This window comes from Phodopus roborovskii, unplaced genomic scaffold, assembly GCF_943737965.1.
Source record: "Phodopus roborovskii unplaced genomic scaffold, PHOROB, whole genome shotgun sequence".
NCBI lineage: Eukaryota > Metazoa > Chordata > Mammalia > Rodentia > Cricetidae > Phodopus > Phodopus roborovskii.
Genome location: NW_026126412.1, coordinates 6,185,543 through 6,210,482, shown reverse-complemented (window position 1 = coordinate 6,210,482; position 24,940 = coordinate 6,185,543).

Below are 24,940 nucleotides of genomic sequence, written 5' to 3'. Positions count from 1 at the left end.
CATAATAATCTTTTCAGTGTCAGAAAATAGTTTTACTGTGAAAGTAAAGAAAAAAGTCTTGTTCCTTCTATGTGTGATATGAAAGAGTCTCCCCATAAAGATTCTTTTGCATCTCTGATTATTTCCTCTTCCACTGTCCTTGCTATGCATCAATTCAGAATGTGCAAAACCACAAAATTTATCCTGCATCTAAGATGCTGCCCTTCTACTGTGCTAACAGCCTTGACTCAGAATAACTAGGTAGGGATACAAAACTTGATTTATATGCATGATGAAACAACCAAGGTAAAGTTCTTTTGATAATTTTTGATACACTTAGATGTAGCTGTCATGAGTACTCCAGGAAATTCTTCAATTTCGAAAATTTAATTACAGTCACTTGTCTTCTCTCCTGTTATGGTAGAACAAAGAAATAACATTAGTAAAACAAGGTCGTTATAGAGTTTGAGATCACTTCTGGCTATCTTATGTTCCTGTTCCTTGTGAACATCTGTGGAACTCCTTGAGGACCTATGTCCTCTGGACCCCTGACCAACTGAGGCTGCTGCTAGGGCAGAAAGTTTCTCTCTACAAACTGACAGTGGGTCCCATTGCCCAGGACAACATCCATACAGTTTATTGAACAGGGAAAGGAGATATAAGCTGTCTCTGCCTGAAGCCTTACCTCCCAAGAAGAAGGTATTCTGCTGACTACTGACAGAGAAACCTGATATCAATGCAGCCACAAACCCCTTGACCTACAGTCTGTCTCGTTGGCATGATGTGCTGTGGTAATGGTGGCACAGAACTCGTGAGAGTGGCCACTTGTGCCCCACTCCATGAGTGTCATGCCTGACACTACTTGGATGACCAGAGATCAGACAGAGAATGGATAGCCTAGTTATCATCAAAAATGGTTCCTCTGACAGCAAATGGGAGGGCATGCAAAGACCTACAACCAGACATCATGCAGCAAAAGTCTGAATTAGAGGCCTCCATAAGGTACCTCCTCTTGGAGCTTAGGGGTTTCTGGGGAAGAGAGAGCAAAAGATTTGAGGACACCAAGAGAATGTGGCCCACTGAAACAACTAAGCGTGGCTCACATGGGATCACAGGGACTGAACTGATAAGCACAAGGCCTGCATTGGTCTGCATCAGGTCCTCTGTGAATATGTTGTAGCTGTTAGGTTGGTGTTCTTGTGGAATTATAACTGTGGAAGTGTGTATATCTTTGACATGTTTGCCTGCTCTTGGGACTCTTTTCCTTCTATTGGGTTGCCTATCCAGTTTGGGTTTTAGGGCTTTGGCCTTGTCTTATTATATTTTGTTTTGATATGTTTGGCTGTTTCTCTTCCAGACTTTCTCTGTTCTGAAAAGAGACAGAGGGGAGCAGAGGTAGGTAGGATAGGGAGGAGTGGAAGGAAGGGAAACTGTGCTTAAAATATATTGTTTGACAGAAGAGTATATTTTCAATTAACAAAAAAAGAAAAAAAGAAAAGATAGAGTCTGCCAGTGTCCTGGTCCTGCCTCCACCCAAGGAAGGGACATGCCTTCCTGTACCCTGCTTAGAGCCACCTGAGGACTGGGGACTGTGCACAGGGTAACCCATCCCAGAAGAACAGCCCATCCAGAGTCTGCCAGAATCGCAGCCTAACCCCTACCCACTGGAAGAGGAGAGCCATTAGATTGTTAGACCTACTTGCAGCCACCGGAAGTGAACCTTGGTTCTGTACCCACCAGGAGAGGGAGAGAACCCACCAGTGTGAACTGGAAGAAAATATAGGTAGTGCACATTCAACAACAAAAAAGATTAATATGATCCCACCAGAATCCAGGGATTCTAGACTAGCAAGACCTGAACATTCCTACACAGATAAAGCATAAGAAAATGATCCTTAAATCACTTCATGAAAATGAGAGACCCTAAAAGAGGAAATGATAAAATCATTTAAAGAAAAGACAAAAGAAAAATTGCAAGAAAAATTCAAACAGTGAAATGTTTTAAAGCTGAAATAGAAACAATAAAAAAACACAATCTGAGGGTATTCTAGAAATAGAAAAGCTGGGTAAACAATCAGGAACTACAGATACAATCATAACCACCAGAATATCAGGCATAGAGGATACATTAGGAGAAATAGATTCATTGACCAAAGAAAATCTTCAAGTTCATCAAATCCCTAACACAAAATATTCAGAAAATATGGAACACTGTGAAAAAGCCAAACATCAGAATAATGGGTATAGAACAAGGTAAAGAAAACCAACTAAAAGGTTTAGAAAATATATTCAATAATATCATACAAGAAAACTTTCCCAACATAAAGAAAAACATACCAATGAAAGTACAGGAAGCTTAAAGAACAGCAAATAGACTGGACCATTTTAAAAAAGCCCCCTTGACACATAATAACATACAGAATAAAGAAAGACTATTAAGAGCAGCAAAAAGTCCAAGTAACATATAAAGGTAAACCTATCCGATTTACACCTCACTTCTCCATGGAAACTCTGAAGGTCAGAAGGTCCTGGATAGGTATTCTACCAACACTTAGAGACCATTGATGCCAACCCAGACTACTATGTCCAGGAAAGATTTCAGTTACTATAGATGGAGAAACCGAGATATTCCATGACAAAATCAGATTTAAACAATACTTACCAACTAATCCAGCCCTAGAGAAAGTTCTAGAAGGAAAACTCCAACCCAAGGAAGTTAACTACTCCCAATTTACCAGTAGCAAAATAAAGGTGGGGAGAAATCCACACATAATACCATCACCACCACCAAACCCAAAACAAACAAGAATTAACAATCAATAGTCATTAATATCCCTCAATATTAATGGTCTTAACTCACCTATAAAAGGCACAGTTATCTGAATGGATAAGAAGACAGAATCCATCTTTCTGCTACATACATGAAACATACCTCAACTTCAAAGACAGACATTACCTCAAGGTAAATGGTTGGAAAAAGATTTTTCAATCAAATGGACCCAAGAAACAAACAGGTGCTGCAATCCTGATATCTAACAAACTAGACTTTAAAGTAAAATCAGTTAAAAGAGATGAAGAAGGTAATTTCTTATTCATCACAGGAGAAATCCATCAAGATGAAGTCTAAATTCTGAACATCTATGCCCCAAATACAAATACACCACATTTGTAAAAGAAATATTACTAAATCTCAAATCACACACTAATAGTGGGAGATTTCAACACCCCACTCTTAGCACTAGAAGGTTCAGCAGACAGAAACTTAACAAAGAAACAAAGGAACTAACAGAAGTTATGACCCAATTGGGTTTAACAGACATTTTAGAACATTCCATCCCAACACTCAAAAAATATACCTTCTTCCCAGCACCACATGGAATGATCCCTAAAATCAACCACATACTTGTCCATATAACAAGCCTCAATAGGTACAAAAAATTTGGAATAAACCCCTGTATCTTATCAGACTACCATAATTTAAAGTCAGAATTCAACAACAACACAAATTGCAGAAACCTTACAAACTCATGGAAATAAAAAAGAAAATAAAGACTTCCTAGAATTCAATGAGAATGAAGACACATCATACCTTAACTTATGGGACACTTTGAAAGAAGTACTAAGAGGAATGTTCATAACACTAAGTGCACACATGAAGAAACTGGAGAATAGTCATCTTAGAGAATTAACAGCACAACTGAAAGCTCTTGAACAAAAAGAAGACAACTCTCTTTGGAGAAATAGAAGCCAGGGAAATAATCAAATTGAGGGCTGAAGTCAATAAAGTAGGAACTAGGAAAACAATACAAAGGTTCAATGTAACGAAGAGTTGGTTCTTCGAGAAAATCAACAAGATAGACAAACCTTTATCCAAACTAAACAAACAAAAGGCAGATAGAGAACATAAAAATTAACAAAATCAGAAATGCAAAGCAGGCTGTAAAGACAGACACTGAGGAAATTCAAAGACTCTGAAGATCATACTCTGAAAACCTGTACTCCACAAAATATGAAAGTTTAAAAAAAAATAGACAATTTTCTGCATTTGGTAAGATACCACTTACCAAAATTAAATGAAGAACTGATAAACAATTTAAATAAATCTATAACACCTAATAATAGAAGAGGTCATCAAAAATCTCCCAAATAAAATCTAATTAACTAACTATAAATAAAATTCAGGGTCAGATGGTTTCAGGTCAAATTCTACCAAAAGTTCAAAGAACGGCTAATACCAATACTCCTCAAAGTGTTCCAAACAATAAAAGCAGAAGGTTCATTGGCAAACTCTTTTTATAAGGCTACAATTACCTTAGTACCCAAGACACACAAAGACACAACTATTATAGAGCTATAGTCCTCAAAACAGCTTGGCACTGACACAAAAAATAGAGAGGTAGACCAATGGAATTGTACTAAAAACCCTGATATTAAACCACAAACCTACAAATACCTGATTTTTGACAAAGAAGCTAAAATTATGCAATGGCAAAAAGAAAGCATCTTCCACAAATGATGGTGGCATAACTGGATGCTGGTATGTAGCAGACTGCAGATAGATCTAATACCATATACAAAACTTAAGTCCAAGTGGATCAAAGACCTCAAAATAAATCCAGCCTCACTGAACCTCTTAGAAGAGAAAGTGGGAAGTACCTTTGACTGAATTGTACAGGAGAACACTTCCTGAACACATCACCAATAGCACAGACACTGAGATCAACAGGTATCAAATGGAAACCCCTAAAATTGAAAAGCTGCTATAAGTCAAAGGACACAGTCAAGAAGACAAAACAGTGTCCCACTGAATGGGAAACGTTATTAACCAACCCCAGATCTGACAGAGGGCTGATTTCCAAAATATACAAAGAACTCAAGAAGCTAGTAACCAAAGCACCAAATAAAATTTCAGGTACAGAAATAGAGAATTCTCAATAGAGGAATCTATAATGCCTGAAAGACACTTAAGAAAGTGCTCAACATCCTTAGCCTTCAGGGAATTGCAAATAAAAACACCTCTGAGATACCATCTTCCTCCTGTCACAATGGCTAGAAACAAAAATACCAAAGACAGTTTATACTAGAAAGGAATACTCCTCCACTGCTGGTGAGAGTGCAAACTCCTTTAGCCACTTTGGAAACCATATCATGGCTCCTCGGGAAAGTGGGAATCAGTTTTTCATAAAATCCAGCAATTCCACTCTTAGACATATACCCAAAAGATGCACATTCATACAACAAGGATATCTGTTCAACTATGTTTATAGCAGCATTATTTGTAATAGCTAGAACCTGGTAGTAATTATATGCCCCTCAACTGAAGAATGGATGGAGAAAATATGGTACATTTACATAATGGAATACTACTCAATGGAAAAAAAATAATGGAATCTTGAAATTTGCAGGCAAATGGATAGAATTAGTAGTAACCATCCTGAGTGAGGTAACCCAGTCACAAAAAGACAAACATGGAATGTACTCACTCACATATGGATTTTTGACAAAGAGCAAATGATTACCAGCCTACAATCCACACTGCCAGAAAAGCTGGGAAACAAGGAGGACCCTAAGAGTGACATACATGGTCTCCTGATATGAGGAAAGGGACAAGATCTCCTGAGTGGAGAGAAGAATCTTGTCTAGTCTCTTATATGAATCATTTTTTAAAAATTGTCTATATGTCCTGAATATACTTCTTCCCTGATGATTTTTCTCTTTTTTTCTTCTAACTAGAACACATTCTCTAAGAAAGCAGGAATATTTCTACTTTTTATGGCTATATGCTAATTCAGGGACAGATTCCTGTCCATGGTTGATACTTATATTTTTTTTAATTATTTAAATTTGAAACAAGTTTGTTTTAAATGTGAATCCCAGTTCCTGCACTCTCCCTTCCTCCCCTTTCTTCCCCAACCCCCATCCCTTCCCATTTTTGCTCTCCAGGGAGGATGAGGCCTTCCATGGGGAGTCTTTAAAGCCTGTCATATCACTGGAAAATGGTCTAGGCACTCCCCCATTTGTCTAGGCTGAGAAAGTATCCCTCTATGTGGAATGGGCTCCCAAAGTCCATTCGTATACTAGGGATAAGTACTGATCTTCTACCAGAGGCCTCATAAAATGCCTAGTTCTTCTAACTAACACCCATATCTTAAACCAGTTCAATGGTTCATCTTAATTATGAAAATATACAGGAAGAACATGATAGTATTATAGGCAAAGTAGGTCTGGGTTTATCACCTTGACTTCATTGCTATCCCTTTGGATTTCCAACTTCTTTGGAGGACTTCAGTTTGAATCAAGAGACCAGACTCCTTCCGTGAAGAATCTACAAAGACCACCCATACATTTCTCTAAGGTCTAAGGCTAGACAAACTTAAAATAGACCGATATTACTCAGTAGCTACCCTCCTGGTCCAAAAAAGTAGTAAGGCCCAAAGTGGGAACGCCTTAATATAGCACCAGGAGTTTGAGTAGGTGATCTAGAATCAACACAAGCCTATTTGTATAGGAGACATAATTGACTATGAAGCCAGGCTCTTTTAAGGTGCTAAGCTTTGAGGAGCTTAACTATGAGATGTGAATCTAGTACTGGCGTACTAGTAAGGAACAAGATTCTTGGACTTTCCTTTCAGAGCTAATAAGTACCTATAGGACTGTAGCCTATAAATCACCCCAATAAATTATATGAGACATAGGTAGAGAGACTCTGAGGCAGAGAGAGAGAAGATGCTTTATTTATATATTTTTGACTTCTTAATGAGAAATCGGGTGTCCATAAGAGTGTGGGTCTTCAATTCGATTCCATTGACCAGCATGTCTGTTTTTATGCCAATATCATGCAATTTGTATTACTATACAAATTTAAGTCAGGCATGGTGATGCCTCTGGAAATTCTTTTGTTATACAGGACTTTTAAGGTATCCTGTATTTTTGATTTTATCATATGAATTGTGTGTTTTCCTTTCAAGGTCTGTAAAGAATTGTGTTGGAATTTTAATGATGATTGTGTTGAATTTATAGATGGCTTTTGTTAAGATGATGATTTTTACTATGTTAACCTTGCCAATCCTTGAACATGACGATCTTGCCATCTTCTGATATCTTCTTTAATTTCTTCCTTCAAATACATGAATTTTTTTTTATCATACAAGTCTTTCACTTGTTTGATTAGAGTTATGCCAATGTATTGTATATTGTTTGTGGCTATTTTAAGGGGTATTGTTCCCTATTTCCTTTTCAGTCTGTTTGTCATTTATACATAGGAGGTATACTGATTTTTTGAGTTAATCATGTATGTGTCCAGTCACATCAATGAATTTGTTTATTAGCTGTAGGAGTTCTTCCATAGAATTTTGCAGATTGTATATGGATGCTATCACATCATCTGTAAATAACAGTACTTTCACTTTTCCGTTCTAATTTGAAATCCCTTATCTCCCATCAATTGCCTTATTTCTCTAGTTAAAACTTCAAGTATTATATTGATAAGGATATGGAGACAATGGACAACCTTGTCTTATTCCTGATTTTAGTGGAATTGCTTTGAGTTTCTCTCCATTTAACCTGATATTGTTATAGACTTTTTATAACTTTTTATAACTTGTCTTTAGTACATTTAAGAAGGTCCATTGTCTCCCTAATTTCTCCAAGACTTTTAGCATGAATGGATGATATATTTTGTCAAAGTTATTTTTGTGCATCTAATGAGATGTCCATGTGTTCTTTTACTTTGTTTGTTTATATAGTGAGTTACATTCACTAACTTTTATTTGTTGAATCATATCTGCTTCTCTTGGGTGAAGCCTATTTTATCATGATATATGATCTCTTTGATATGTTTTTGGATTCAGTTTAGTAGTATTTTCTTGAGTACTTTTCCATCTATGTTTATAAGCAAAAATTGTAATTCTTCCTTTGTTGAATCTTTGTGTGGTTTGGGTATCAGGGTGAGTATGGCCTGATAAAGTGAATTTTCCTTCTGTTTATATTTTGTGGAATAATTGAAGGAGTATTGGTATTAGATGTCCTTTGAAAGTTTGGTAGAATTCTGATTTCTCTTTCCCCTTGCAGCTTTTAATGCCCCTTCTGTGTTCTGTATCTTTAGTGCTATTATTATTACGTTGTGAAGGGGACTTTCTTTTTTAGTCTAATCTACTTGGTGTTCTATATGCTTCTTGTACCTTTATAGGTATCTTCTTCTTTAGGGTAGAAAATTTTCTTTTGATTTATTTGCAGATAGTTTCTGCAGTTGAGCTAGGGTTCTTCTCCTTATTCTATTTTTATTATTCTTAGGGTTTGGTCTTTTCATAGTGTCCCAATTTCCAGAATTTTTTGTTCCAGGGTATTTTTGTTTTAAGATTTTTTTTTGAGCAATTTACCTGTTTTTCCTGTCATATCTTCAATGCCTGCATTCTTTCTTACATTTCCTGTATTTTGTTGTTGATGCTTAAATCTGTACTTCCTATTCACTTACTTACATCTGCCATTTACTGAAGTAATTCTTTAAGGCAGGTTAAGCTAAAATGACATCAGCACACAATGAGATCATTTTTCATTTCATGAAGTATGTATGCATTATTGATCTACAAAATTTCAAAGGGTCTAAGTTAAGTGGTTTGTGATTATTTCAGAATTTTTTTGGTGCAGCTATGTCTCAAGTGTTCTACCTCAGTCCCTTATAGTTATGAACATCATTGTACATATTTGTCACTTGGGTATTATTGTCACTTAAGGTATTATTAATAAATTATACATTTTCCTATTATTTCATTATATTTCCAAAATCCTTAAAGGAAATCTGCCTTTTGAGCACTTTGAGTCATAATAATAAAAATTAATATTGAAATACAATATATCTTTGTGGTTTAAAACTACTCTCTGATCTACGGGAACTTTAGTGATTCCATCTTGGCCTGATGTCTCAAACGTGTATGCTTGTTTCGCTCAAGCTTTTGCTGAAATAGGACTAACAGGATGTTTTTCCAAAAAAGACAGGATGTTTTGAAGTGGTTTAACTATTTCTTGGACCCAAGGTGCCTTCGGATAAAGAAATCTATAAAAATGTTGCCCATTTTGGAGCTGAATATAATCACTGAAGAGAACTTGGGGCTGCAGTGTTCACTGACAGTCCTTGCATATGTTACTCTTTGTCTTGTCTCTTTTGTTAATCCTCACATTCCACTTCAGCTGCTGCTCTTTGACAGATCAGCAGGCTCTGACAATGACCTTCACAATAGTACTATAGAAATCCTACATTCTCAACATTTATGGTTGCCATCATGGTTAGATTGGTACTGTATGGTGCGAATGAGGTTGCACATGCAAGGATGGCCCACAGTGTGGAAACATACCATAGCGTCCTGTGGACAGGGTTTCAACTCAGGAGAATTTGTGATGAATGACATCCTTAAGAGATGGTTCCAGATCACTGGTATCACTGTGGATCCACTAGAACATGGGAGAAGACATTTCAAGCTCATTTATTTTAATCCAAAGAAAAGAAAAAATCTCATGTTATTTCCCAGATAAATTAACTTTGGTAAAACAAGAGATAGATGAAATGAATGGACAAATAAAAGGAATAGAATGAAAACTAGTGTTTCTTGCTTCTATTTTCTTCCGTTGGCTATGCATTTCTTTTAGGAACATGAGTTTCCACCAGGACAGGTAGAACTGTGTGCCATATATGTTTAGCCTTCCCATAGACTGCATCAATAGCGCACAGATACTTTTCTGTGTTACCGAACAAGAGTGTGGGTGGAAACTGTTGTGTAAGAATACTAGGGGAGAAAATGGAAAGGGAAAAACTTTCCACAGATGGTTGTACTAAGACCATTATGGTTTTTGTAGGCATGTGCACTCTTCCTTCTTTGAGTCTCTTTTACTGTTAGGAGAACAGAATTTATTTATTCGTAGGCTATCCAGACAGAAACTGTGATGGGTGTGAAAGTGAAGCTATCATTTGAAGATCCATGTTGGGGAAAGGGTGCTAATCAGTCTGACCTGGGAAATGGGTACCATTTCCCAGCTTTCTGTTCTCCAGTTGAATCAGATTGAAGATCTTGAAATGCATATGTAACAGACTGACAAAAAGTGTCATTTTGAACTATTTTTTGTTTGCACACAGGTATGCAAGTACTCCTTGTCCATGAAAACCTCCCTCCTTAAGCCAGTGAACTCTAGGATGTAGTTAATCTGCTGCTTCTGAATCAAGAATAATTTTTTGCTTCTTATGTTATCTACTTCACGGGGTTTTTCTCTCTTTTTTATGATGTCATGTTCAGATGAGTAAGGATGTAGAGATATCACTTGAAGGTAGCACGGTTACATTTGATGCATTACTTCAAAGCAAGATCATTTGCTGTATTAGTGAAAGCACGCTTGTAGCATGAGGAAAACAGATGTCTTCAATTAATGTACTTTGATTCCAGTTCTTGTCAGAAAACTAAGAAACAAAAAACCTATGAGTCACTCTGAATAAGTGCTATCAGCAGTTTGAAATGATCTGCCTTCCTCATTCAGTTCTCATCAGAAAATAATTCAGCACATTTCTTATTTTATTTTACTTGTCTCTCTCTGTGTGTGTACATGCAAACATATGCATGAGTACATGTGCACGCGTGCACACGTGTGTGTGTGTGTGTGTGTGTGTGTGTGTGTGATGAAGTTAGTCTCCTCAACTGATAATTTTAGGATTTCAAATACATGCAAAAATGAAACAAATTTCCCTGCTAACAATGTTTTATGAATAGAAATAGGATTGGCATTTTAAAAATATTTATTTAGTTTTATTCTATCATTATTCTATGTCTATTAATTTGACCTGTAGATATGCACTTATACCATGTGGGATCCAAATGTCCACAGGTATCAGAAGAGGGCATTGGTTCCACACGAACTGGAGCTACAGATGGTTGCAAACCACCCCTGGATGCTGACAACCAAACCTGCATCCTTGGAGGAGCAGAAAGTGCTTTTGGATACTCTACACTCCAGCATTCCAGATTAATAATTTTTATTGCTTTTAATTTTTTTCAAAAATAGATAAACTAGAGCCTAAGTTCCTGGCCTTTCACTCCCATCATCTCCTAGGTAGTTCTAACTCTGCTTTCTCTCTCTTATGATACAGAAAAAAGGATCCAAGGAGCTTGAACTTTGCTGATTTCAATCTACTGAATTCCATAATTGACAGCAATGCTTTAACCCAAGCTTTCAACTTTTAACCTGGATTTGTACTTTAAAATTCATGAGGTAGCTTTTGTTCTTATAATTCAATTATGTTGTACCTAAAACAAACTCTAAATTAGGAAAATGGAAATCTGACTTATACATTATGTTTATTAAAAGGCTTTGTTGTCCCTTATATTATGAATATATATTCAAAATTAAATTATTTCTTTGAGTATATTGACAGTCCTTTAAAGAAACCAATATCACAATAAAACAATTAAATCTTTTTCAGATATTTAAAATCCAGCTTTTCTTTGTTTAACTTTCTTCTCTAGAGAGAATGGTCCATCCCCTAACTTATTATTTTAAATACCCTGTATGCAAGCAATAAGAGATTCCTAGTAGTCTCTGGATTATCCTACAGACCAAATCTATAATTCTCTGTGAATTTGTGTATGTATATTTGTTTATACTTACATTCCTGTTTATACTTATAGTCATAAATAAATAGAGATTTGCACAAGACCATGTAAGAAAACAACCATGAAAAGATGCTTATCTCAGAATATCTTCTTGTTTAAGATAACATGTAAACCACTACAATTTATTATGCAAAAATCTTACATGCTGTTATTGTCTTAAAACTGATAAACACAAAGATAATCAGATATTATGATCTGTTTTTGTAGTGAATACTACTGAATATATCCCAACTCAAGTACCAAAGGAGTCATGATATGTTATATTCAGCTGCATGCATTCATTTGGTAATTATGTCATATGTATTATATATGATTAATTATATCAGATAATTAAATATAGTCAGTGATTTAACATAAAATGATACTAACTCAATAGACATGTGTTTACATACATGTATTATATTATGTAAAACATTAAAGTAGCATGTTTTAATATACAAAATAAAATTCAATCTAAGTCTCATATATTGAGACTTTTAATGATTATAGCCTGCCCACCACTTGGTCTGTAGTAGTGAAGAAGGGGTAATTGCACTAAGTAAAGAAAAGCTACAACTACATACTGTCGCCTATTGGCTTGACCTAATATCTAATTTGGGTCCTATGCAGTCTATCCAGTTCTAGCAAAATTGACTGTCAAAAATTGTTGGTCATTTCCAAAATATTTTTTCCATTTTTTTTCAAATTTAAATTACAATCTTTTTTTTTTTGTTGCTTTAACATGTTGATCCCAGTTCCCTCTCCTTCCCCTCCTCCTCTGACCCCCCCCAACCCCCTATCCCATCCCTTTTCTGCTCCCCAAGTAGGAAGAGGCCTTCCATGGGGGATCTTCAAAGTCTGTCACATCATTTGAAGCAGGGCCTAGGCCCTCCCCCATGTGTCTAGGCTGATAGAATATTTCTCTATGTGGAATGGTCTCCCAAAGTCCATTGTATACTAGGGATAAATAATGATCCTCTACCAGAGGCCCAGGCCTTTTAACTGAGACCATGTTCAGGAGGTCTGGATCTGTCTCATGCTGGTTTCCCTAGCTATCAGTCTATGAGCTCCCCCTTGTTTAGGTCAGCTGTGTCTGTGGGTTTCTCCAGTCTGGTCTTGACCCCTTCTCTTATTATTCTTCCCTCTCTGCAACTGTATTCCAGGAGTTCAGATCAGTGTTTTGCTGTGGGTGTCTGCTTCTGCTTCCATCATCTGCTGAATGAAGGCTCTAGGATGGCATATAAGGTAGTCATCAATCTCATTATCAGGGAAAGGAATTTAAAGTAGCCTCTCCACTATTACTCAGATTGTTATTTGGGGTTATCTTTGTAGATCTCTGGATATTTCCCTAGTGCCACATTTTTCTTTAAAGCTATAATGTCCCCCTTTATTATGGTATCTCTTTCTTGCTCTCCTCTATTCTTCCCCTGACTCAAAATGTAAACAGCAGGCCTGTTCACTTTTCAGGATACAATGCGCATTGTTTGCAAGCTGCTTCTACTTCTAAGTGACATAATGGATGCTACATTTTTTCCTGACATAGATGTTTGAGCAGTGCAGGTACCAGGCAGTCCCTCCAATGTGCACTTTTCCTGTAAAATTTTATGAATTTGAATGTTACTTCTGTTTATTTTAGATTAAATTTATATTTCTAAATTCAGCAGAATTTTCTCTCTTTCTTTCTCTCTGTGTTCATTTTCAACTGCCAAAAGTCACAGCTTTCCCCAAAGCAGCATAAATAACATAAAACAAATGTAAATGAATGAAAACTACGTATGGCAAATTACCAGGACTTTTGAGGGACAAGAGGAGGATGAAAAATATACTCTTCCTTTTGTCAACGATTAGATTCCTTATTATTTTATAAGCTCAGAAAAATTATAAATCAGGAATTGATCTTACCGATTTTCCATTATTTGTAGACCTTTGATTTTTACTTATCTCTCTAAATTTATTTTTGTGACTATACTTTAATTATACCATGTTCCCTTTCCTTTCTCAGCAAATGCTGTTTGGATGTACATGGCTGATTGTCTGATACCAGATAACTAACTGGAGGTCTCTTCCTGGGGAGGGAGGGTCACCTCACATGTTTACAGCTTTCCTCAGTTACTGTAGTTCTTTGTGCAGGTGCGAGATCCTGTGGACTTTTCTCTGTCCTGTGTGACATGTTCATTGGTGACACCCTTGTTCAGCTCATATTTGGGCAGTCATATTTGTAAGACTTCATGGGTGTAGCTACTGACATTGCTAGGAGACCCAAACTCATAGAAAACTCCCTAATCTCATCATTCTGTTCCATATTAACTTAAAAATATCCTTTAAAAAGTGCTGTAGCTGCTACTTGATTTTTGTCAAGTTTACATAAACAGGCATATCTGGGAAATTAATTTTCAATTGCTCAATGCTTCTATCAGATTACCTGTAGGCAAGTTTTCAGGGCTTTGATTATTAATGATTAATAATAATAATAAATAATGAGGAGGGCTCAGTCCACTTAGGGTAGTGTCACCACTTGTCTTGTGGTCCTGGAAATGATTAGGAAATCAAGATGGGCAAACAAGAGATCAAAGCAGTAAGCAGCATTCCTACACTACCTCTGTTTCTCTCCTGCATTCTGGTTTCTGTTTCTCATAATGGACTGTGATGTGGATATGTAAGCCAAATAAACCCTTTCCTGACATTTTGGTTATGGTGTTTTGTCTCAGCAATAGAAACTTTGTCCAGTATTTATTCTGTGTCATAAACATAAATCAAGGATTAAACTGCAAGAAAAATTATTGACTTACATTTTCTTTACATACAAGTGAAAATACATTTGTTGTATTTCAGTAATTTATTATCAAGCTTATCACATAATAGAAAAAAATTAATGATAAGCTAACAAAATATTTTATAATTGAAATATTACTAAATACATTAGCTTCTTTGATAACTATTGAGCATTTTTTCCATTGAATTGTGTGTTATACCAATACTCCATTGACAAAACAATCTAATAAAATTTTAATGAGTAAATGTGAGTGGATTTAAGTAAATATATGTTTTACAGATGTAAAGCAATGTTTGTGGTTAAATTTTTAGTCAAACTCATTAAGTGTATTTTCTTTTTAAAAATAGCCTTTACACTTAAATTAACATATAAATGTATGTGTTATACATTAGCATATATGTTAAATTTTACTGTGAAAATATATATATATATATATATATATATATATATATATATTCTGTACAGTTTAAAACAGTGGTTTTAAACCACATATATGTGTACACACACACACACACACACACACACACACATGTGGGTGAGGGGAGTACAGGAGTACAGCTCTCCCTATGAAGTTGAGACTGGCTGGAACTTCCATGAAGTCAGGGCTTCATCTGAATTTGTAATCCTACCATACTTTCTGAGTGCTAGGGTTATAGTCTTACAATAACCTGGTTGACTTCCTTTAGTATATTTTATTTAACACAGATCATGGCATTGGAATATTAGAGGTATCAAAAAGTACTGCTGTGAATTAAAATGTGAAAGCTTCCTAGCAACCATGTTTTAAACTAAATTGAATGTATGTTTTGGTAAGTGCAATTAAAATGGAACTATGCAGCTGAACAACTGTGGGAAGGATGTTTATTTGTCAATACTCTGCTTCTCTATTGTTGTTTGTTACACTTATATCTACATTTTTAAATAGATAAACATAGTTAGTTTATATTACTGCCTTAAAACTACACTGCAAAAGCAAGTGCTTTTACAACTAGTAGTTTACTTGTTTAAGATTGTTCAATGCTATGATCTTCCATTGGGTTTTATGACAAAATAGGGCAAAGCTGAGTTTGTTCAATAGGTTTGCACTTTGTAGGATACTGGTTGTAAGTGCTGACTCTATTTCTTGATTATCCTCTGTGTTTCCATTCCCTGGGTTCTTCTCAAGTATTATAGTTCATAAGTTTTGATAAGGAGCATTTTAAGAGTCAACATTCTCTTTGCAGATGATTTAGCAAGCCTCTTATTTCATGCTCACTAGTGTCCAATTATTTAAAGCTGACCCATGACCAAACTCAGAATACAAGTGAGAAAAGACAATACAGAGGAATACATTTGAAGATGGATTTTTACCTGGTATAGCTATGTTAGAGTGTATTGCTGCATTTTTCACCATGAGAATTCCAACTTATTTCATCATCAGATTCCTAGATTAAATACTTACTTTTACTATGTCTCTTTTCTGCTTACCACTTGAAAATCATTGAGGGAAATATGATGAAGTACATTTTATACTAAGAAGAATGTTTACAAAATATCCTTAGTGGCTTTATAATAGCAATTATATTAACTAGGTTTTTATTCTGAGTTGAAGTTACTGACAAAACAATCTATTTCAATAGAACACATTAAAAGATGAACCATCAAATTGTTATCAGTTAAAATACCTTCACACATGTTAAAGTATTACTGTGATGCTCCTTCCTACAGCATAAAATAGTTGCTTTTAAATTAGTTTTTAATTTTCAAGGAATAATCCCAGAATCATCTAGATCTCCATTCCATCTGCCATTTACAGTATACTTAATGTCTTGTTCCACAATTTCTCTAACATGTTAATTTACAAGTACTATTTTTAAAACCATCTGTAAGAAATAATGCATACAGTATGTAAAAAACTAAGTACAGTAAAAACAAAACTCATTGTGTAGGCTTTGCTCTGCTAGAATGATGGTGGCCTTTGCTCTACAGAAGCTTCTAAGTTTCAAGAGGCCCCATTTACTAGTTGCTGATGTTAAAGCTTGTTCTATCAGTGCCCTGTTCAGAAGGATAGTTCCAGCACTGGTGCATTCATGCATATTCCCAAGTTTCTCTTCCTTTACTATCATAGGAGTCATTGTGTGAGGACCCCAAGATAGCAGGAGAACTTAAGAGGGCAGTGACGACTCTTCAAAGTGAAGTGTTTGTGTTATACTTCAAAGTGAAGTGTTTGATTGTATAAGATGGCATAGATGTGAGGAGCTTGTCAAGCAGAGCTGCATATAAGGAATGGAATTGGCCAGAAAGAGAGATGTTAGAGGGAGCAGATCTGAAGGCATGGATTCATGTAAGGCATATAAAATCAAATGTCTAAACCAGAGATGGAGCACTGTCACTTATTTGTTCACCTTCCTGGGTTCTGGTCTTGCTGGTTCTATGTTTCCTCACTATTCCCCCATTCCTCTCTAAGGGGATATTAATATATATTCAATGCCATCATATGTTGCAAGTATATACAGGGAAATTAGTAATTAAGAGATTCTCTTGAGTCTCAGAAAAGATTTTTGTCTTTAGATTTTAAAGTGTTGTTACTGTAAAGACTATGGAGACTTTTGAAGTTGGCTCAAGTGCATTTTGCATTGTAATATAGCCATGAGAACTGCTGTGCCCTATGAGAAGCATATAGTAGTTTAACTAAAACCTTCCCATACAGGATCCACACTTGGACCCCAGTAAGTATGACTGTGTGGGGAAGTTAAGGAAGTACAACCTAGCTAGAGGAATTTGGAGAAAGTATGTCACTGGTCCAGACTTCCAGATTTTAAAGACTTCTAGTTTGCACTCCATGATTCATTCTTGGGTTTGATGATATGAAGACTCAGCTTCATGTTCTTACAAAAATACCTACTCCTTGCTGCCTCATTGTCTCAATGTATTCTTATTTTTCTGGAAACATGGACCCAAATACACTCTTCATTTTATTAGTTCATTCTGGTCAGAATGTTTTATTCCAGCAACAGAAAGGTAATGATTGCACTATTATGAATAGAGCAGCAATGAACACGGGTGTACAAGTGTTTTTATAGTAAGATAGTAAATCCTTTGGGTATTTGCCCAGGAATGGGACAGCTGACTCATGAGGTAGAACAAATTCTTGTTTTCTGAGAAAACTGCACTGATTTCCAGGATGGTTACACTAGTTTATACACCAACCAACAATGTCTAGGGGTTATTCCCGTGCAAAATTTTATGCATTTCTTCAGTTTCCTTGGTTACCTAGTTTTAGGCACAATTTCCACATAATTTCTTACCACCTTACACCTGTCAGAATGGTTAAAATGAAAAACACCAAAGACATTCTATTCTGGAGAGCATGTGGAAAGGGGAAAGCTCCTTCATTGCTGGTGGGAGTACAAATTTGTACAGCCACTTTAGAAATCAGTATAACAGTTTCTCTGGAAAAATGGGAACCAGTCTACCTCAAGATACAACAATCCAACTCTTAGGTATATATTCAAAGGATGTACATTCATACAGCAAGGATGTCTGTTCAACTATGTTCATTATTTGCAATAGCCAGAACCTGGAAGCAACCTAAGATGCCCTTCAACTAAAGAATGGATACAGAAAATGTGCTACATTTACACAATCGAGTACTACTCAGTGGAAAAAGCAAACAAACAAACAAACAAAAAAAAAACAATGGAATCTTGAAATTTAAAGGCAAATGGATGGAACTAGAAGAAATTATCCTGAATGAAATAACCCAGTCACTGAAAGGCAAACATGGTATGCACTCAATCGTATATGGGTATTAGACGGAGAGCAACTACATAGAGTACCAGACTACAATCTACACCTCCAGAGAAGTTAGGAAACAGGGAGGACCATAAGAGGGACATGCATGTTCCCTATGTGAAGGTGAAGGGACAAGAGCCCCCGAAACAAATTGGGAGCATCAGGTGAGGGGGTGTAGGAGAAACAAGAGGAGAGAAGAGGAGAGGAAGGATAACATGAGTGACCAAGAAGATTGAACAGGGAGATGAATAGAGGAGAGCAAGAAAAGAGACATGTCAATAGAAGGGGCCATTATAGGTTTAAATAGAAATCTGGCACTAGGAACTTGTACAGACATCCACAAGGATGACCCAGCTAGGAATCTAAGCAATAGTGGAGAGGCTACCTTAAATGTCCTTCCCCTATACTGAGATTAATGACTATCTTATATGCCATCCTAGAGCCTTCATGTAGTAGCTGATGGAAGCAGAAGCAGAGATCCACAGCTAAGCACTGAGCCAAACTCCTGGAATCCAATTTCAGAGAGGAAGGGGTGATGAACAATGGGGTCAAAACAACACTGGGAAAACCCACAGAAACATATGACTTGAGTGATTGGGAACTCATGTACTCCAGTCTGAGAGCTGGGGAACCAACATAGGACAAAACAATGCCTCTGGATGTGGGTGTCAGCTAGAAGGACCACATTCTGCGGTTTTTCCAGTGTTGTCTTGACCCCTTTGTTCATGGGGCCTTTAACAGTAGAACCAGAATGTATCCCTAGTGTACAAATCAACTTCAGGAATATATTTCTCATGGAGGGATACTCCCTTAATCTAGACTCACAGCTGAGTTAAACCATAAGGAATAATTTAGTTTATTTAGAGCTCATTGAATAATACTTGCCATATCACGGATCTGTCCATCCCAATAGCAGCTACTTAAGATATTTTACACTGCTTTATTTAAATCTCCATGTTTACTTGAATGTTCATTTTCAATGTCAGTCCACCTAAAGTTAATTATAAACATGTGATTATATAAGTATAAACTATTGTCATGTGCAGCAATTGGATAATAATTTGAAAACTGATAAAGTCTATAATTAACATATTTTACTCAAGTATGTGATGTTTGGTTTATTCTAAGACATTATACAACATAATGTAGTGTATGTGTATGATTTTTCACAACTGCTAAATCACTGACAAATTTAAGTGCAGAAGAGATTTTTTTTTTTTTTTTTGTACATCAGTTATTGTTATACCAGGAGTCATTTATCCATGCATTGGATGATAGATAACAATATTGTTTATTTAATTAGCAGTGGATTTACTAGTGTATCTGACATGGAAAGAGCAGTCCACCATCCATAGGATTTTATTCATAGTTTGTACAGAGAGCTCTAGGGTATTTTGACAACACCCAATCAACTTTAATCTGTCAATTTCAAAGTTTGTCACCAGAAAGTTCATTTAAAGGAAAGTCTACTCAATTCATGTTAACTATGAAGTGATTGCAATAGATAACACTTACAAAATGCACCATTTCTTGGGAAAATAAAGTTGTTTAATATGGTTATTATGTACTTTCAAAGCATAAGACAGGTTTTTAAAAGCACATCTTAAAACACCAATTTCAAGTAGTATAATGAAAAATGTATTTGCTTGTGGAAAGCATATGGCAATAGCAGTAAAAGCAAAGATGCTTTTCCCTGAAATAGTTCTTCATTTATCTAACAGTGTGTAAAGTATAAAACTGCTGTAACACTGGTTTCCATCTTTTGTTCAACTTGATGGAGGCTTGATAAACTATACCACAGTGAAGGGTTGACAATAATGTTCACAGCCTTTCCAGTGTGGGCGTCTAAAGATATGAGGTTTATGGAGGGGTGTGTTCCTTTTAAAAAACATCTTTTGTGTGTGTGTGTCATTTACCTTACTTCACTGGTAGTGTAAATATTGGTCAGAAACTACTACAAAATACAAATGAAATATCCTAAAACTATAGTTATAAGTGATTTCCTGAAGCAGGAGCATAAATCTGAGCCATGAGCATCCTTTTGTCTCCCCATCCTCAATGTTTTGATCTACTTAACTCACACTTTATGTGTTGCCCAAGGTAAAATGCAGAGAAAGATAGTTCTTTAAGACACAATGATGGGAACAAAGAGCACCATGCTCTTCAAAACTCACAATAGGGCGTAGTCTCACAAGCCCTTGGGTGGTACCCACCCTCAGTTTGATATTGAATAATGAGCATATACATATTCTAGACCAAACACTACAGGAATTTTCATATATTTTGTTTTTTAATGTATTTCAAGTGATTAAAATGCTTTAAAAAGAATTCCCTTACATTTTTCTGATTATTTTACCATATATTTGATGGCTTTTGTTACCTTCTTCTGTGTCATGTGTTGTTTGACATCATGGAACAGTGAGAAGCACTTTTCTCTACAGGAGTTGAATTATTGGGATGACAGGTGAGCTTGCTTATGTCTTTATGTGGTGTTTTCTGAAATTTACTTTCGTCTGAAATAAAATGTCTCAATACAAATGGTCCTCACACATTTTACTAAGTAACTGACAGATTTTCCTCCCCCTGTGCTGTAAACTATCATATCTACAAATATCCCCTTTGTCAGGGCCAAGTTTGTTATGGAACATCATGACTACAGGTTATATTTAAATTCTACATAAAGGTAATTTAAGTGATACAGTCTCTGGGAGATGTTTCTCAAAACATAAGACCAATATCATTAAAAATAGTGTCACATTTTACTTTTAATTGTTCTCTACTTTTTTTTATTCCACTATTTAAATACAACTGCATAATTTCATTAGTATTCTATTGCTAGATATTTGTAAAGATGCCATTTTATTTTTTTCTCTGAGGTATTGTAAAATGTTATTAGAGCCTGTAGCAAGTGTCCATTTCATTTTGTGAATTACTTATTTTTCTACTTTCCCTTCACAGACCTGAACTAATTGCACAAAAGGTGTTGTGGCATATGCGGCATGTTAGCATTAAAAATATACAAAAGGATTAGAGAAATGACAAGTGATAGGAGACATCTGAAAAAGAGGTAAGAAGCTCATTAGGTGTCTAGGTGAAGGCCATACAGGGTTTTGACAGCTGTGTGATGGTATCAAAGATTCGATGAATGACTCCAAAGATGTTTCAGGGATACAGGCAGTAGGAAATGGTGATGTGCTGTAATAATGTAGAAAACACAAAGAGAGAAGGTTTTATGTTGAAATTCTGTCTTCTAAGTAACAGTTCTATAAATAAGATACATAAAATATAAAATATCCACAAAATTTGAATTTTGTATAAAGATGAATGTATTTTTGCAGTGTATATCACATGCAGTACTTGTGTACTCAGATTTTTTTTATTGTTTATTGGAAATTCAAATGTAAAACCTATATTTGTTACACCCACAACCCTATTTATGCTCGTCTTCCTGAATTTGGAAGCAGTCAAGAAAAAACCAGAATAACATGAACAAAATTTTGCTTACATTGGCTTTAATTTCCATCACAGTTAAGACTAAATGTCAAGTTGGTACTTTGAACTTAGAGTTGAGGATAAATGCCTCAACTGAACTTATTGTAGCATGTACTCTTTAGAATTTAATGGTATCCCTGTTAATATCTTTCTCATTGTAAGATGTTCCTCTTACCCTAATAATATAATTTTTAATATGAGCTATTGTACTCATATAGAAAGAAAGAAAACATGTCGATATCTAATTTTTAATACTTGGATACTTTCAGTTACCAAATACTAATAATATACAGCTAATTTAATAGCTGTATATCAATATCTATCAATATATTTATATTTGCTTATCTTAATAATGACATAATATTGAATGCATGTTCCATGGTTTATTTAAATTGATAAACAGCTTTCAATTTTTTGTGGCCTATAAAATGATTTTCTGTAATGACAGACTATGTTCATAAACTTGTAATGACTTATTATTTACTATAAATCAAAGATCACTATGTTCTTAGTTTACTGCAATACACAAAGATAATTGGTTTTGACACTAGAAGATCAAAAGTTCAAACAGATGAACACGTGCAAATATCTAGAACACATATAAATAAATGGAAACAAGGAAAACAGTTTGATTATGTATTTTCCAAATAACGATGTCTGAAGACTACAATGGTGAAAAGATAGACAAAAATGTTAGGATCTAGAAGATTACATTATAAAATGCTTCCCAATCATCATGGTAATAACAAGCATGGACTTAAAAAGATAGAATAAAATTAGAACCCTAGGAAAATGTCACCCTTTAGAATGGTCATATTTTTAAAAACCTAATACTTATAATTTGGATTGGAAATAATTTCACTGAATTTTCCTTCCTATTGCTGAGAAATAGCATGATTACACTGACATTATTGATCACTTCCAAATTAGTGAAGAATGCTATTTTCATATCTATATAATGTCTAAAGATTTGCTTTTTGATTACTTGAATAATTTTTGGGAATATCCCTATTAAAATAATGCATGTGTTTATTCTTTGGCAATTTTATACAACATATTTAATCATTCTTATTCCCCAATCCCAACTCCTCTAAAATATTCCCCCATCTATCTATTCAACTACAAGTCTTTTACCTCACCCTAAAAAAAAAAACAAAAAACAAAAACAAAAACAAAAAACAAAAACAAAAAACGGGAACCCATGTAGCCTAGTTTATATTAGCCAAGTCTTAGGTGCAGTGTCACGCCAAAGAGAAAACTGATTTTCCTTCCCAGCAGCAGTCTAATACCAGCTCCACCAATAGTGTGGAGATTCATCTCTCCTTCACCTCCTTTATGCTGAGTTCTTATCTAGCTTGAGCTCATGAGGGTCTTCTGCATGCTCCCACAGTCTGTGAGTTTATATGCATATCTGTCCCTGTTGCATTTGGAAAACACAGTTTTCTTGAATTCATCTATAATCTCTGACTCTTAAAAATCATTTTACCTCCTCTTCTGCATAAACACTCAAGCCTTGAGGAGAAGGGTATCAGACATCCAGTTTCTTATAGAGCATTCTACAGACTCTTATTTTCTCCAGGTTGATCAGTTATGTGTTAATTGTCACCCAGTTCATCAGGCTCTTTGGTGAAGACTGAGTGATGTGCTCCTCTATGGAGATAATAGGTCTTTAGAAGGCATTTAATCTACATGTTCCTTTCATGGAATAGTTACAATACACCAAATACAGCATGGTGTAAGAAATCCATATGGATGCAAAAACAAAACAAAACAAAAAAGCAGCAAAACAGAAGACCTAAGACTCTCAGTGTCATCAATGCTTATTCATAGAGATTACTTATCAGTTTTTTAATAAACTCACATATTTTGAATTCATGGTGGGGCTGGTATCTGGTATTCTTCGCTGTTTATATCATAGACATTACAGACCTTTTAAGATAAACTGTGTTAGAGATCACTGAGATGACAGAGTACTAGTACAAATCAGGTGAACATTGATATAATAAACACAATTGAAGACTGTTTGGAAAGTATCATCTATTGTGAAGTACAAACAAACAAACAAACAAACAAACAAACAAACAAAAATACCTTTAAGAGAACTGACCTTTTTTTGTTAAGGACTAACTCTACATGCAATTGTTGTTCCTTTCCAGGAATAGTTTTCATAGCCAGTGGGATGACATCTTCTGGTAAGCTTTGTGGTTAAATCAAGTAATTTGGTTTTCTTACATTTCTTTTAAAATGGGAATATTATGATAAGAAAAGGGAGCAGACCTAACTGACTTCGAAAATAGTAAGAACTTTGTGAGTCCTTTGTAAAAATACTATTCTCTGTTCTCATGACCTTGTATGAACCTTAGCATTACTTTATATTTTATTTTCAGAAAAGCATCATTTAACATGAAGTCCACCTTGAAATACGTTTTTATCATTTTTTTTAATTGAAGCTTATTTTTCCTTCAGTGGCTCCTATCTTGAACATTGTCTTTTTGGGTATCATTTGGCTGAATCTTACTTTATCCCCACTCTTCAACAAGCTGTGGTATTGAACAAAGATCAGCAGAATTTAGAACCATTTAAATCACAGAAGCATGAAGACCTAACCTGCTTGATGGTCAGTGAACATTGACAGTCAAATATTTCCTAAATTCAAGTTAGTTAGCAAGTGAAATTTTAGGGACAGTTCCTCTTACTACAAGTTCTTGTCTTTTAATTTTTGTCAAATGAAGATATTGAGAACTGAGAAAGGAAAAGACAAAAGACAAAGGGAGCCATGTCTTTGGCTGCTTTAAAAACATGCACAATGAATGCAGGGTATTTATGAAATCTGAGAGTGGGCAAAATAGTCTTCCTCAGGTGAGACTATACCTACTGGGTACACAATACCAAATGGTCAGCCTTAAAAATATACACACAGAAACATTATGCAGACAGAGCTGGTTGTATTTAGAAACATATGTGTATACACATGTATATGAGCATGTAATGACAATGAACAAAGAGCCTTTAATTTGAAAGCAGCAAAGAGAACTATAAGGGAATTTAGAGGGAGGAAAGGGGAAGAATAAATGAGATAATTGCATTATAATCTCAAATATAAAAGAAATCATAGCATCAAAAGGCAGATGTTTCCTTTAACTAGGAATGTCTTCTTTATCCCTCTATTGATAATCAGAAGCTGCAAAGAACCTCAGGCAAAACTGCCTGCAGACATATGCAGAGGGAGCTAAAGTAATTATCTTGGATCAAAAAGAGTAATAGGAAAAACACTGTGTACTGTATGGGAACT